Below are 14421 nucleotides of genomic sequence, written 5' to 3'. Positions count from 1 at the left end.
TAAAGTGTTTTCAAATATCCCAGATTTCCCCCAATATTGTATCCAGTCTAAATAGGTTGGCCATGTCTTCATCCAGCCATAGACTATCCTCTAGGTTCATCAATCCACACTTAAATTACTCTATTACCGTATGTGCTCGATTATAAGACGACCCCCCAAAATCTGAATATTAATTTATGAAAAAAAGAAAAAGCCTGAATAAAAGACGACCCTATAGGAAAAAACTTTTACCGGTAAATGTTAATTCATGTAAACTATGTGAACAATTTTTTGTTAATAAAAGCTATGATTGAGAAAAATATTTTGTTTTTATTTTCTTTTTTTTCAACCTGCCCCCCCAGTTATGCACATCTGCCCCCGGGCTTGCCACTCTGCCCCAGAAATGCCTTATACCCACTATATGCCACTGTGCCCCATGATATGCCTTTTAACCCTCTAAATGCCACTGTGCCCCATGATATGCCTTTTGACCCCCTATGTGCCACTCTGCCTCCAGAACTGCCTTATACCCCTATATACCACTATGGCATTAAGGGGGGTAAAAGGCATATTATGGGGCAGAGTGGCATATAGGGAGGTATAAGGCATTTCAGGAGGCAGAGTGGCGTATAGAGGGTTAAAAGGCATTTCTGGAGATTGGGGCCTGCAGCATCTCCTTCACAACGACTCCCTTTTCACTTATGTTATTGAACACCCTTAACAGTAAGGAGGAAATCAGCGGGTCTAGTACCTTATAAAATAAAGCTGAGTAACCGTCCGGGCCCACGAATTTCCCCTTTTTTAATTTCGAGATAGAAGGTTCTATGCGTGATATTGGAATATCGCTCTGTCTCAGGTTATATAATGACATATAGTAATCTCTAAAGGTTTTAGCAATTTCAGATGGATCCAAAAGTACTTTACTACTAAGTATGAGTTTATTAAATCTGTGTCTACTGTTTATTGCCTTAGAGAAGTCCCGGCAAGGGATATTGTTAAAGCACATTGAGCAGACGTGCCGGCAGCGGAGGTTGTTTACGCGCATCGCCGCAGCCAGTGAACGTTTGCGCAATTGTGCTTAGACAATCTCCCGTGCCAGCACTCCCCCTGTGGGAAGTGCTGGCAGGGGAGGCTGTCCCAGCGTATCGGAGAGTAGGATGTATCCTAACCCTGCTGCCCGCTCGGCGCCCGGAACTGCATGTCCCGGGCGATACGAATTGCGCATTCCTGTGCTAAACCCCGAATATAGGCCGCACCCCTACTATAAAGACTTAAAGTGTGTGTGTGGGGGGGTGCAGCCTATATTCAAGCAAATATGGTATTGACAGGTAAGTGACATAAAGCAACTGTTTAAATTCTATACTCGCGTCCCTTTATAAAGAATGAGCAAGCTTGGAGATTTCACTCAGTGCACATCATGCCATATGTATGCATGCTTGGAACAGCAGTTCCTGGGTCCATATCGCTGTGGTAAGTGTGATCAATTGGTCTCTCTGGAAGCTGAGGTTGGTGCTCTTAAGAGGCACATTGAAACACTGAGAGAGATTGACAACCTTGAGAGGAGTCTGTTGCTCACTGAGCAAAGTTTAGATGGGGCCCCTAGCAATGAGGGAGGAGATCAGTCAGAAGGGAGTCAGGCACATAGCTGGGTGACAGTAAGACGTGGTTGCAGTGGGGAAGGGAAGAGGAAGAGGCAAGCCAGCCCAGAGTCTCTCCCTCCCAACAAATTTGCCCTTTTAAGTGAGCATGTTGGGGAGGCAGACTCAGAGGTAGGCTTTGCGGAAAAAGCTGTTCTCCCTAACAGCCGGGAGAGCAGCTCATCCAATGTGCAGGGGATCCGAAAGGAAGGAAAGCCCAGGCAGGTTGTGGTGGTAGGGGATTCAATAATCAGGAAAACAGACAGGGTAATCTGTAGCTCTGATCGCAGCAACCGAATGGTTTGCTGTCTCCCGGGTGCCCGGGTTCGGCATGTTGCGGACAGAGTGGATAGATTATTGGGAGGGGCTGGTGAGGATCCAGCTGTCTTGGTGCACATTGGCACCAATGACATAGTAAGAGGAAGATGGAGTGTCCTAAAAGATAATTTTAGGGACTTGGGTAGTAAGATTAAGAAAAGGACCTCCAAGGTAGTATTCTCAGAGATACTACCTGTGCCATGTGCTACACCAGAAAGGCAGCGGGAGATTAGGCAGCTAAATGCATGGCTGAAGTCTTGGTGTAAGAAGGAGGGCTTTGGGTTCTTAGAGCACTGGGCTGATTTTGCTTTGGGGTACAATCTCTATAGTCGTGATGGATTGCACCTAAATGCAAGAGGGTCCAATGTGCTTGGGGAGAGAATGGTTAGACGGTTGGAGGAGATTTTAAACTAGGAATGGGGGGGGAGGGAATAAATACCGGGTTAGACAGTATAGAAAGGGAAGGCGATTTACTTAGTAACCAGGTGGGTGGATCTGGGGGCTTGGTCTATAAAGATAATAGGGAGAAGCATATGTTTTGCCCCCCAAAGCAAGGACAGAAAGTGATTGCAGCATCGGTGTTAAATGACAAGCTGAAGGTCATGTCTACAAATGCTCGCAGTTTAGGGAATAAGATCCATGAACTTGTAACAGTTGTGGCAACTGAGAATGTTGATATAGTGGCTGTTACTGAGACATGGTATAATGAGAAAAATGACTGGGACATATCAATACCGGGGTACTCTTTATATAGAAAAGATAGAAAGGGCAGGAAAGGGGGAGGGGTGGCCCTATATGTGAAAAATAACATAAAATCTAACTTAATACAAGTTGGTGAAGAGAACTTAGAGTCGGTTTGGGTTACAGTACAATTTGGCAAAAGTAAAGTAACTCGCATAGGTGTGATTTATAGACCCCCAGGACAAGTAGAAGAACTCGATAATCTACTAGTGGAGGAAATAGCTAAAATGACAGTGAAGGGGGATGTTATAATCATGGGTGACTTTAATCTCCCTGATGTGAACTGGAAAACGAAAGTAGCTGGTTGTACCAGGAGTGCGGATATTCTAAACTCCTTATTGGGATTATCTTTAAAACAGGTGGTTGAGGAACCAACTCGTAAGGAGGCCACATTGGATTTAGTGTTCACAAATGGAGATTTGTTAACAGATATTTCTGTAGGTGAAAGTTTGGGATCTAGTGATCATCAGTCTGTGTGGTTTAATATACAAACAGTGACTGAGTCACACCACACAAAAACAAAAGTTTTAGATTTTAGAAAAGCTGACTTTTCTAAAATGAGAAAATGTATAGAGGAGTCATTATCAGACTGGGGCAATTTAAATGGTGTTCAGGAGAAATGGGATTTTGTAAAAGCTGTTTTATTGAAGATAACAGAAAATTGTATTAGGTTGGTCAGTAAGAGTAAAAAATTAAGGAAACCGCTGTGGTACTCTGCAGAAGTGGCCAAAATCGTGAAAGACAAGAAGTTAGCCTTTAGTAGATACAAAAATACCCAAAGTGAGGAAGATAGACAGATCTATAAAATTAGGCAGAAAGAGGCAAAGAAAGTTATAAAAACTGCCAAATCACAGGCAGAAGAGCGAATTGCCCTATCAGTAAAAAATGGAGATAAAACATTTTTTAGATATATAAATGAGAAAAGGAAAGTTAAACAAGGATTAGTTAGACTAAAAACAAAAGGCATATATGTAGAAGAGGATAAAGGTTTAGCTGACTGTCTCAATGAATATTTCTGTTCAGTTTTTACAGATGAGAATGATGGAATGGGACCTCAGTTGGGAAAAAAGACTGAATCATTTGAAATATGTGAGTTTATCGAGGCGGAGGTTTTACTTCAGTTGTCTAAGGTAAAGACAAATAAGTCGATGGGGCCTGATGGGATACACCCCAAGTTATTAAAAGAGCTTGGGGGTGTACTAGCAAAACCGTTAACTGATAAATTTAACGAATCATTGGTAACGGGAGTTGTCCCTGGGGATTGGAAAGTAGCGAATGTTGTGCCTATACACAAAAAAGGCAGTAGGGAGGAGTCGGGCAACTACAGGCCAGTTAGTCTTACATCTGTAGTGGGAAAATTAATGGAAACAATGTTAAAGGAAAGGATTGTTGAACATCTGAAGTCACATGGCTTTCAAGATCAAAAACAACATGGGTTTTCCTCAGGAAGATCTTGCCAAACAAATCTTATTGATTTTTTTGATTGGGTGACTAAAGTAATTGATCAAGGTGGTGCAGTAGACATTGCGTATCTGGATTTCAGTAAGGCCTTTGACTCTGTCCCACATAGAATACTTATAAATAAACTGCAATCTCTGGGTTTAGATCCCAATGTTGTTGAATGGATTAAGGAGTGGCTGAGTGACAGAAAACAGAGGGTTGTAGTCAATGGCGTATATTCAGAACAAGGTCTTGTTACCAGTGGGATACCTCAGGGATCTGTACTTGGACCCATTCTCTTTAATATTTTCATTAGTGATATTGCAGATGGTGTTGATGGAAAGGTATGTTTATTTGCCGACGACACAAAAATTTGCAACAGGGTTGATGTTCCTGGAGGAAGAAGCCAAATGGCAAACGATCTAGGTAAGCTGGAAAAATGGTCAGAGCTGTGGCAATTGGCATTTAACGTGGATAAATGCAAAGTAATGCACCTGGGGCATAAAAACCCAAGGGCAGAGTATAGACTATTTGGTACTGTCCTAACCTCAACGTGTGAGGAAAGGGATTTAGGGGTAATTATTTCTGAGGATTTAAAGGTAGGTAGACAATGCAGTAGAGCAGCAGGTAATGCTAGCAGAATGCTTGGTTGTATAGCGAGAGGTATTAGCAGTAGGAAGAGGGAAGTGCTCATGCCGCTGTACAGATCACTGGTGAGACCTCACTTGGAGTATTGTGTACAGTACTGGAGACCATATCTCCAGAAGGATATAGATATGTTGGAGAAAGTGCAGAGAAGGGCTACTAAAATGGTTTATGGATTACAAAATAAACCTTACCAGGACAGGTTAAAGGATCTTAACCTATATAGCCTGGAAAAAAGACGGGACAGGGGGGATATGATAGAAACATTTAAATACTTAAAGGGAATCAACAAAGTAAAGGAAGAAAGTTTATTTAAAAGAAGAAATAAAACCGCAACAAGAGGACACAAGCATAAACTAGAGGGGCAAAGGTTTAATGGTAACATCAGAAAATATTACTTTACGGAAAGGGTAGTGGACGCATGGAATAGCCTCCCAGTGGAAGTGGTAGATGTTAATACAGTAAAGTTATTTAAGCAAGCATGGGATAGGCATAATGCCAAGCTAGATATAGGATAAGGGCAAGTACTAAAGGAGAGTACTCAGAGGTTGGGCAGACTGGATGGGCCTTCTGGCTCTTATCTGCCGTCACTTTCTATGTTTCTATGTTTCTATGTATTTCTTGTAATGAGAGAGATATCTGAAAATAAAACCAGATCTCTCTAAGGGTCTGCAAACGTCTTTGCCCTAGCTGCGTTCATCAAGGTCTTTTATATTAGCGTTATTAACCCCTTAACGTCCATTGCCGGGTCGGGCACATCATTCAAAACGGTTAGTTAACGACCTATGACGTGCCTGACACGTCATGGCGTTACATTTTTTCAGAAAGCAATCAAAGATTGCTTTCTTCATTCAGATGGTGTTGATGTAATGCCTCGACATAGAGGCATTGAGCAACACCGAAAAAAAACGCCGGGAGCAGTTAGATCGCTCCCCGGAGCGTTTATAATCGTTAATAAAAAAGACGGAGTTTCATTTAAAAATGGCGGCGCCATCTCGGAAGGTAAGGTAAGCAAGCTTGGAAGGTAAGGTAAGCATGGTGGCGCTCTGCCGCTAGAAACTTTGTTTAAGAAACAAAACAAAGCAGCCATGGACCCCCATTGACGTGCCAGAATTTCTTAAATTCTGGGCATTAACTATGCTGATGGGAATTATTAAAAAAAAACCTCCATCCACTCCTACTGGAGCACCAGTCCCATCCTTAGTACCCCCATTTACACCCAGTTGACGGGTAGGAGAAATTATGAAATGATTCTTCATTTCATGCCCTTTAGCAATAACAGCCTGTGCCCCCCTAAGAAGCACCCACAGTTTGACAGGCTCTATAGAATCCGCCCCCTGATTACCCATCTCGCTGCCAAGTTTGCAGAGGCTTCTACACCTGGAAGGGATATCTGCGTGGATGAATCCCCCGATGAAGTATAAAGGAAGGTTGGGATTCAAGCAGTATATTCCTTCCAAGCGCTCCAAGTATGGCATAAAATTGTATAAGCTCTGCGAAAGCAAGACTGGGTATACTCAGGCATTCGGGGTATACGAGGGAAAGGATAGCCATCTTGACCCCCCAGAACATCTGAGCACCAGTGCCAAGATTGTGTGGGACCTAATATTCCTCCTAATGAACAAAGGCTACCACTTGTATGTTAACAACTTTTATACAAGCATCCCTTTGTTCAAGCTGCTGTGTTTTGACACAGTAGCTTGCGGTACTATTAGAAAGAACCACGTGGGTTTCCCACAAGATCTGGCACAAACCCGAGTACTAAAGGGGGAGACTTCAACTCCTACAGCCCTACCTCATTATGAGGAAGGCAAAGGCCTGGTACAAGAAGGTTGCAATTTATATCATGCAAATTGCAACCAACAATGCTTTTTCGTTGCACAAAAAAGCAAATCCCGGAATGCAACTGTCTTTTTTGCAGTTTCAACTTCAAGTTATTTCGGGTATCTTGTACCAAGATGCACCTGTTCCCCAGGCGGTGATGGAGTCTAGCAGAATTGGGCTACCCATTTTATTTTTAGACTTCCTCCTACAAAGAAGAAGCAGAGTCCCCCAAAAAGATGCAGGGTATGCTACAGCAGGGGGCAAAGAAAGGACACCACTTTCTACTGTCCAGATTGCCCTGGAGAACCTGCACTCTGTCTTGGTAACGGCTTCAAGCTGTACCACACAACTGCCCATTTTTTATTTTTTTTTGTTCCTACTCCACTTTTGTATTTTTTTTGAATTTTTTGTACATTTACTGCTCTTTTTTTGCTTCACCATTTTTGAGCCTTTATTTGCACTGACAAGTGTCCCATGTGTCTTTCCCATGGCTGAGGGATCGCTTAACGGTGCTAGATCAAATCCCCTCTTGGAGAAAGGCCAGGCTTTCTCGTAGCCTGCCCCTTCTGAAAGTTGGGTACAAAAAAAGTTTTTAACGGATGTCAAAATTTCAAATTGAAACCGTGAATTACGTATGTCACAAATGTTACCTTTTAGCCCCCACACAACCTGACAAACCATGCATGTGGGGTATCACCATACTCAGGAGATGTTGCTGAACACATATTGGAGTGTTGTTTGACAGGGACATACACCATATATATTTATTTTTATAACTAAAATCAATTTGTGTGGGGGAAAAAAAAAAAATGACTATTACAAAGTTTGACAAAGTGTGGTTGTATAATTAGTGCATGGAACGGGTTCAAATACCAGCATTTGAAATACCCTGGGGTGTCTAGTTTTCAAAAATATATGGTTTCATGGGGATAAATTTAGTTAACCGGCTTCAAAGATGTTCCGAAGAGGAGATGGAGGCAGAATGACCAGATAACCAGAAATACAGTCCTCAAACCATTACTAAACTCATAGAATTCATCCTCACGCACAACTACTTCAGTTTTAACAACAATATATATTTGCAAACCATGGGCACTGCCATGGGGATGAGAATGGCACCACAATATGCCAATCTATTTATGGCTGACCTGGAACAACGATTCTTGGAAACACAACTTCACAAACCCTACAAATATTATCACTACATTGATGATATTTTCATTGTCTGGACGGACGGAAAAGAAAACCTCAGAAAGTTCCATAACGCATTTAATACATTTCACCCATCTATCAAACTCAAAATGGACTTCTCCACAGAAAATGTAAACTTCTTGGATACAACTGTCAGAATAAACAAGGACACACTACATACATCCCTATGCAGAAAACCCACAGACCGATCCAACTGCCTGCACAAATCCAGCTTCCATCCATCCCACACAAAGCAAGGCATCGACCATAGCCAAGCCACCAGGTACCACCGCATCTGCTCCAACAGTGATGACACTGTAAAACACTGTCTGAGACACTCAAAAAAGGATACAAACCTAGGATCATAAATAAGAAAATTAACTCTGCTCTACAAACACCACGTGAACACCTGTTGCAATACACAAACAATCATCCTCACGCATACCTCTAGTAGCCACATACAATCCTGCCCTAGAAGAAATCCGAAAAATCATCAAGGATCCGCAGCCAATGCTAGCAGAGGATGAGGTGTTAAAAGAAATTTTCCCTGAACCCCCCATCTTGGCCTTCAGACAACCAGCTAATCTCAAACAAAAGCTGGTGAGTAGGAAACTACATACTGAAACAACACACACAGATAATGGAAGCAAACCATGCAACAAAGCCAGATGCAAACTTTGTCAACACATCTGTACCAATAACACAGCCACCCACAACAACAAGACATACAATATTAAAGGATCATACTCATGCACTTCACAAAATGTTGTATACATGATTCAATGCACCAAATGTACTATAGGGTGTTACATCGGTGAAACCTGCCAGCAACTCAATAAAAGGATGAATCTGCAAAGATACTCCATCAAACATCATGATGAAGAAAAGCTTTGCACTCCAGTTGGGCACCACTTCACCCAAACAGGTCACTCCATATATGACCTTAAAATCAAAACACTGAGAGGTCATTTCAAAAACACCCAAGAAAGAAAGACATTTGAAGGCAAAATGATACATTTTTATGATTGTAAAAACAGAGGACTTAATGTGGATTTGAGCTTCTTAGCACACTATCAAAACTTCCTATAACCTGTGGTTTTTTTTCTTCTTTCTCTTCTTCTCTCTCTCCTACACGCTTACCCCTGCTCCCCCCCCAGCCTTATCTGTGCAGTATATGCCACTATTTACTATTTACGACCCTCTTGTTTTTTGTCTGCAAATTCTCTACTGTTGTTTTAACCCCTGTTTTAACCCTGTATCAGAACATGTACTGGTCAGTCTTAAACTGTTTTTCACTTGCTTGGTCAGAAATGCTTTTGACTTGATAAAGGGAGGACTCCCGAAAGCTTGTCTATTATTTTAAATACTGTTAGTCCAATAAAAAAGATATTACAAGATTCTGCTTGCATTCTTATACCCTGGACTAATATGGCTACCCCAAACTACAGTAAACTCAGGACAAATAGTAGAATCTATTTAGCTGTTTTTTTACTTCCTTTTGTAGATGAGTAAAAGATTTTTCAAATAAAAGTCATGAAAGGTGTTTTTTTCAAATTTTCACCATGTTGTATTAATTTGTTTAATAGTAAATTAGATGATATGATCAAACTAATGGTATCTGAATAAAGCCCATCTTGTCCTGAAAAAAAAACATATAACTTGTCTGGGTACACTACATGGGTGAGGAGAAAATTACATTTAAATAGAACACCGCAAAAGTGTTAGAACAGGCTCGGTCCCAAAGGGTACATAAAGAAAAAAAAGCCCGGTCCTTAAGGGGTTAAAACTAATAATTACATCCCTTGGATTATCTGATGCGTTAAGGCCTTTGGGTCTGGATAATCGATGCAAGCGTTCAAATGGGAAACTTCCCAGTTTATCTTCATTAAACACAGTGGTGATCCATTTCTTGCAAAATGTATCTAATCGATAATTTTTTGACAGACTCCGAAATTCCTCTTATGCGTAGATTTCTCTTCCTTCAGCGATCATCCAAATCCATGACTTTGAGTTCCATTTTATATAAATCCTCTTTCAATAATTTATTCTGGGGTTGCAGGTGATCGATTTCGCTTCTCAGGTTCTGTGTCTCAGTAGTGCGACATATTTGTGAGATCAGTTGGATCTCATGCTTCAACTCTGTCAAGTGATCCTTAAAGTCCCCTTTAATCTGTTCTATGAGGTTGTCCAATGCTTTCTCTAAAGTGGTATTAAATGATGATTCAAGGGGTTTGTATGAAGTGGGGTCTAAATTGGGTCTTTCAGAAGTTGCCATTATACCTCGGAGTGATTTTCTTACTGCGATGTCTGTTTTAGGAGAGTAATATCCAATTATTGACTTAAGGTTATGAGCCTTTTCTCTGTCTCTTTCCTTCTCTCTCCTTGTCATTTTTGGAAGCATTTATGAGAGATTTAGGGGTAATCTTCAACAAATCTGAGTTAAGGGATTATATGTGATCTAGAGTGCTGAAAAATCAAACTATGGGAATGTATGAAGATGTTATGTTATGTTATGTTTAAAGACACACTTCACTGCCACAATGCACTAATAATAAAAAAATAAATAAAAGTTAAATAAACCTCCTCCCTTCCTCTTCTGGTTGAGTGCCGACCAAGCGGGGGGGGGGGTTGTTGCGAGCAACAACACGCAGCAATATGCAGCGTACCTTCGGTTCCCAGCCGGTCTAGCTACGATCAATACCTCGCGTTTGTCAGGCCCAGGACATTTTGCTTTTCAAAACCGCTCATACCTTGCCGTCCCTCACCCCCACCCTGGGAGCTTTACTGCCGTGAGCCAGCTGTTAATGACACAAAAAGCCACGATATGGCAGCTGAAAGCTGATACCCTATGCAACTTGCAGAATAACTCCTCCCTGAAGAAAGTCTATGGAATTGTGAGTAACCAGCCTTATTAAATGCCTTGTACAGATACACATGTAGATCAACCTCTGGGACAAACTTCATTAGTCTTCAATCTTTAAGTTACTTGAATACCGAAACTTAAAGCATTATACTTGTGGGAAAACCGGAAAAAAGCCTAAAAGCTATAATGTTAATTACGGATTTGCTTTGTTGTGTGGTAAAGTGTATGGGAGCGTGGTTGATGGTATATATATCTCACCTGGTTACCTCTGCCAGGCATGGTAGCAAACCCAGGTGCTCTCAGGTGAGGCTTCCTAAGCTCGTTACTGGGGAGGAAGCCTTAAAAGAGAGGGCTGTTAAGTTTGCAGGTGAAGGGAGAAACTGAATGAAGGAGCAGCTACAGCCAGCGCTGCAGCTCACCAGGTATGAAGCTTTACCCCATACAAAACTGGTTACTTTGCTTTGCGTCAGACCTTAGGCTGCTAGAGAGGTATCCTGCTGTTTAGTTAGAGCCGGACAGGCTTATAGTTTGTTTTGTTTACAAGGTGCTCTGTGACTACAACATCTAAATAAACGCGCTTTTACGTTGGAAACCTGTGTGAAACTGTCATTGCCGCCCCATGCGTGAGCTGTCCCCTACAATTGGTGGAGAATGCGGGCACAGTGGTGCTAGGAGCAACGGCATGACAAAACACTGCATCTGAATTTTGTGGACATTTAAAGGGCCGGAAGCATATGTCCTGAGTGAAGGCTGCAGCACTGTAAGGCCCATCCGGCACAATGGAGGAAGTGATAAAGCAGCTGATACAGGCTAACCTGAGACATGAGCAGGCCTTGGAACAGCAACGGAAGTTTCATGCAGAGGCTTTTCACGCCCAGCAACATGCGCAACAGCAGACTATGGCCCAACAACAGGAAACGAATCGCCTGTTAATGGAGCAGATTGCTGCGCTCAGAGAGACTGTTGTGGCTCAGTCCCAACAAGTGGAGGCAAGCCCCCTTGAGACTGTTAACGTGAGGAGGGCCGTTCAGCGGGGCTTACAAAAAATGACACCCGACGACGACGTTGAGGCATACCTCACCGTATTTGAGAGAGTGGCGGAGAGAGAGAGACTGCCAGTTGCAGAGTGGGCAGAAGTGATTGCACCCTTCCTGACTGGTGAACCGCAAAAGGCCTACTATGACCTCGGGGAGCAGGATGTCCGGGACTTTACAAAACTAAAAATGGAGATCCTTGCTCGCCTGGGTGTTACGCCCGCTGTTCGGGCCAAGAGAGTCCACTGTTGGAAATACACCATGGACAAGCCTGCCAGGTCCCAGATGTATGATCTGATTCATCTTGTACGCAAGTGGCTGGAACCAGAATCCACTACACCAGCCCAGATTGTGGAAAAGGTGGTAGTGGACCACTACCTCCGCGCCCTCCCGGCGGAGCTACAACGGTGGGTTGGGCATGGAGACCCCAGAACTGCTGAGCAGCTTGTCAACATGGTGGAAAGGTTCATAGCAACCGAGGACTTCCTCCGTGAGGTCCCTGCGGCACCAACACCTTCCAAGACTGTCAGACCCGCGACATCTTTGGGTAAGAGAGTTCCAGCTGGAGGTGTATGGAAAAATGTGAGAGAGAGCAGGGCTCTAGAGTTTGGGCAAGGGCAAAAGACTGATCCTGAACCCCTGGGACCCCACAATCCTAGAAAGGGCTCCCTACTAAGGAGGCCAGGGACCCCCCAGTGCTGGAGGTGCCATGAATGGGGATCTAGTGTACCGGGTCACCAAAGTTAACAGGGAAATTGTGGAACAGCTTCTGGTGCCAAAACCATACCGACACCTGGTGCTGGACATAGCCCATAACCATGTGTTTGGGGGGCACTTGGGGACTAATAAAACACAAGAGAGGGTCCTCCAAAGGTTTTATTGGCCTGGGGTATATGAAGAAGTAAAAAGGTATTGTGAGTCATGCCCCACATGCCAGAAGAGTGCCCCAACACCACACTTCCGTAGCCCCTTGGTGCCACTTCCCATCATTGAAGTACCATTTGAGAGAGTTGCCATGGATTTGGTAGGGCCCATTGTCAAATCTGCTAGGGGACACCAATACATTTTGGTTGTCTTGGATTATGCTACCCGGTACCCAGAGGCGGTACCCTTAAGAAACATGGCCTCCAAAAATATTGCTAGGGAGTTGTTTTACATGTTCTCTCGCACGGGGATCCCTAAAGAAATTCTTACTGACCAGGGTACGCCCTTTATGTCACGGGTCATGAAAGACCTGTGTAAGTTGTTTAAAATCACTCACCTCCGTACCTCAGTGTACCACCCTCAAACAGACGGGTTAGTGGAGAGGTTTAACAAAACCCTAAAGCATATGCTAAAAAAGGTGGTAGAAAGGGATGGTCGGGATTGGGACTGTCTATTACCCTACCTCATGTTCTCTATCCGGGAGGTGCCCCAAGCGTCTACAGGGTTTTCCCCCTTTGAGTTAGTGTATGGCCGACATCCACGGGGTTTGTTAGATATTGCCAAAGAAACTTGGGAGACCGAGGCCACCCCATATAAGAGTGTTATTGAACATGTGGCTCAGATGCAGGAGCAAATAGCGACGGTGATGCCTATAGTTAAAACGCATCTGCAAAGAGCGCAGGAGGCCCAGAGCAGAATTTATAACAGATCTGCCAGGTTGAGGGCCTTTAATCCTGGGGACAGGGTCCTGGTTTTAGTGCCCACCGTTGAAAGTAAGTTTTTAGCCAAGTGGCAGGGTCCCTATGAGGTTGTAGAGAAGATGAGTGAGGTGAACTACAAGGTCCATCAACCGGGCAGGAGAAAACCCTTCCAGGTTTACCACGTAAACCTGATCAAGCCGTGGAAAGAGCGGGAGTCTTTGGGGGCGACCCAGGCAGGGGTCAAAGAAGTGGGGTAACCAGTTCCCCCAGTAACCATAGGAGAGGCACTGTCAGTGCCCCAGAAGCAGGAGGTGAGGGAGTTCCTGCAGGAAAACAGACGAAAGTTTTCGGACCTACCTGGCCGTACCCACCTCATAAAACACCATATTAAAACTGAGCCTCACAGTAAAGTGAACCTGAAGCCATACAGGATACCAGAAGCCCGTAGAGAGGCGGTATCCACGGAGGTCAGGCGCATGCTTGAATTAGGTGTTATTGAGGAATCTACTAGTGAGTGGTCAAGCCCCATAGTGCTAATCCCAAAGCCCAACGGGACGTGGAGGTTCTGTAATGACTTCAGGAGATTAAATGAGGTCTCAAAGTTTGATGCGTACCCCATGCCCCGAGTGGATGAACTGGTTGAGAGGCTTGGGAAGGCAAGGTACATTACAACACTTGACCTTACAAAGGGCTATTGGCAGATACCGTTAACTGAGGAGGCTAAAGAGAAGACTGCCTTTTCCACTCCAGAGGGCCTGTTCCAGTATGTTGTGATGCCATTTGGGTTACATGGGGCCCCTGCTACCTTTCAGAGGCTGATGGATCTGATTTTGAGACCACATCGTGATTATGCCGCTGCTTACCTGGACGATGTGGTAATTTTTTCGTCTGACTGGAAAAGTCACCTCGGTAAGGTACAGGGCGTGTTAGACTCCATTAGTGATGCAGGCCTAACCATAAACCCTGAAAAATGTGCAGTGGGTCTGGAGGAAGCAAGATACCTGGGTTATATCATTGGTAGGGGGCTGGTTAAACCCCAGATCAATAAGATTGAGGCGATACAGAACTGGCCTAGGCCAGTAACAAAGAAACAAGTGAGGGCTTTCCTTGGCATAACCGGGTAC

At 43.7% G+C, this 14421-nt stretch overlaps 1 protein-coding gene and 1 non-coding gene across 2 annotated transcripts in view; one reads left to right on the top strand and one right to left on the bottom strand.

Annotated features, from left to right (window-relative positions):
* Positions 1-14421, bottom strand: part of CHADL (chondroadherin like) — an 88544-nt gene that overhangs the window by 46476 nt on the left and 27647 nt on the right. The window lies entirely within an intron of this gene.
* LOC128501077 (small nucleolar RNA SNORA35) lies at positions 7040-7169 on the top strand. Its single transcript, XR_008355016.1, has one exon. It is a non-coding gene; the product is annotated as a small nucleolar RNA SNORA35 (small nucleolar RNA).

Source organism: Spea bombifrons, chromosome 6 (assembly GCF_027358695.1).
Source record: "Spea bombifrons isolate aSpeBom1 chromosome 6, aSpeBom1.2.pri, whole genome shotgun sequence".
NCBI classification, from domain to species: Eukaryota; Metazoa; Chordata; class Amphibia; order Anura; family Pelobatidae; genus Spea; species Spea bombifrons.
Note: the sequence above shows the minus strand (reverse complement) of the source record. Positions and strands in the feature narration are given on the sequence as shown.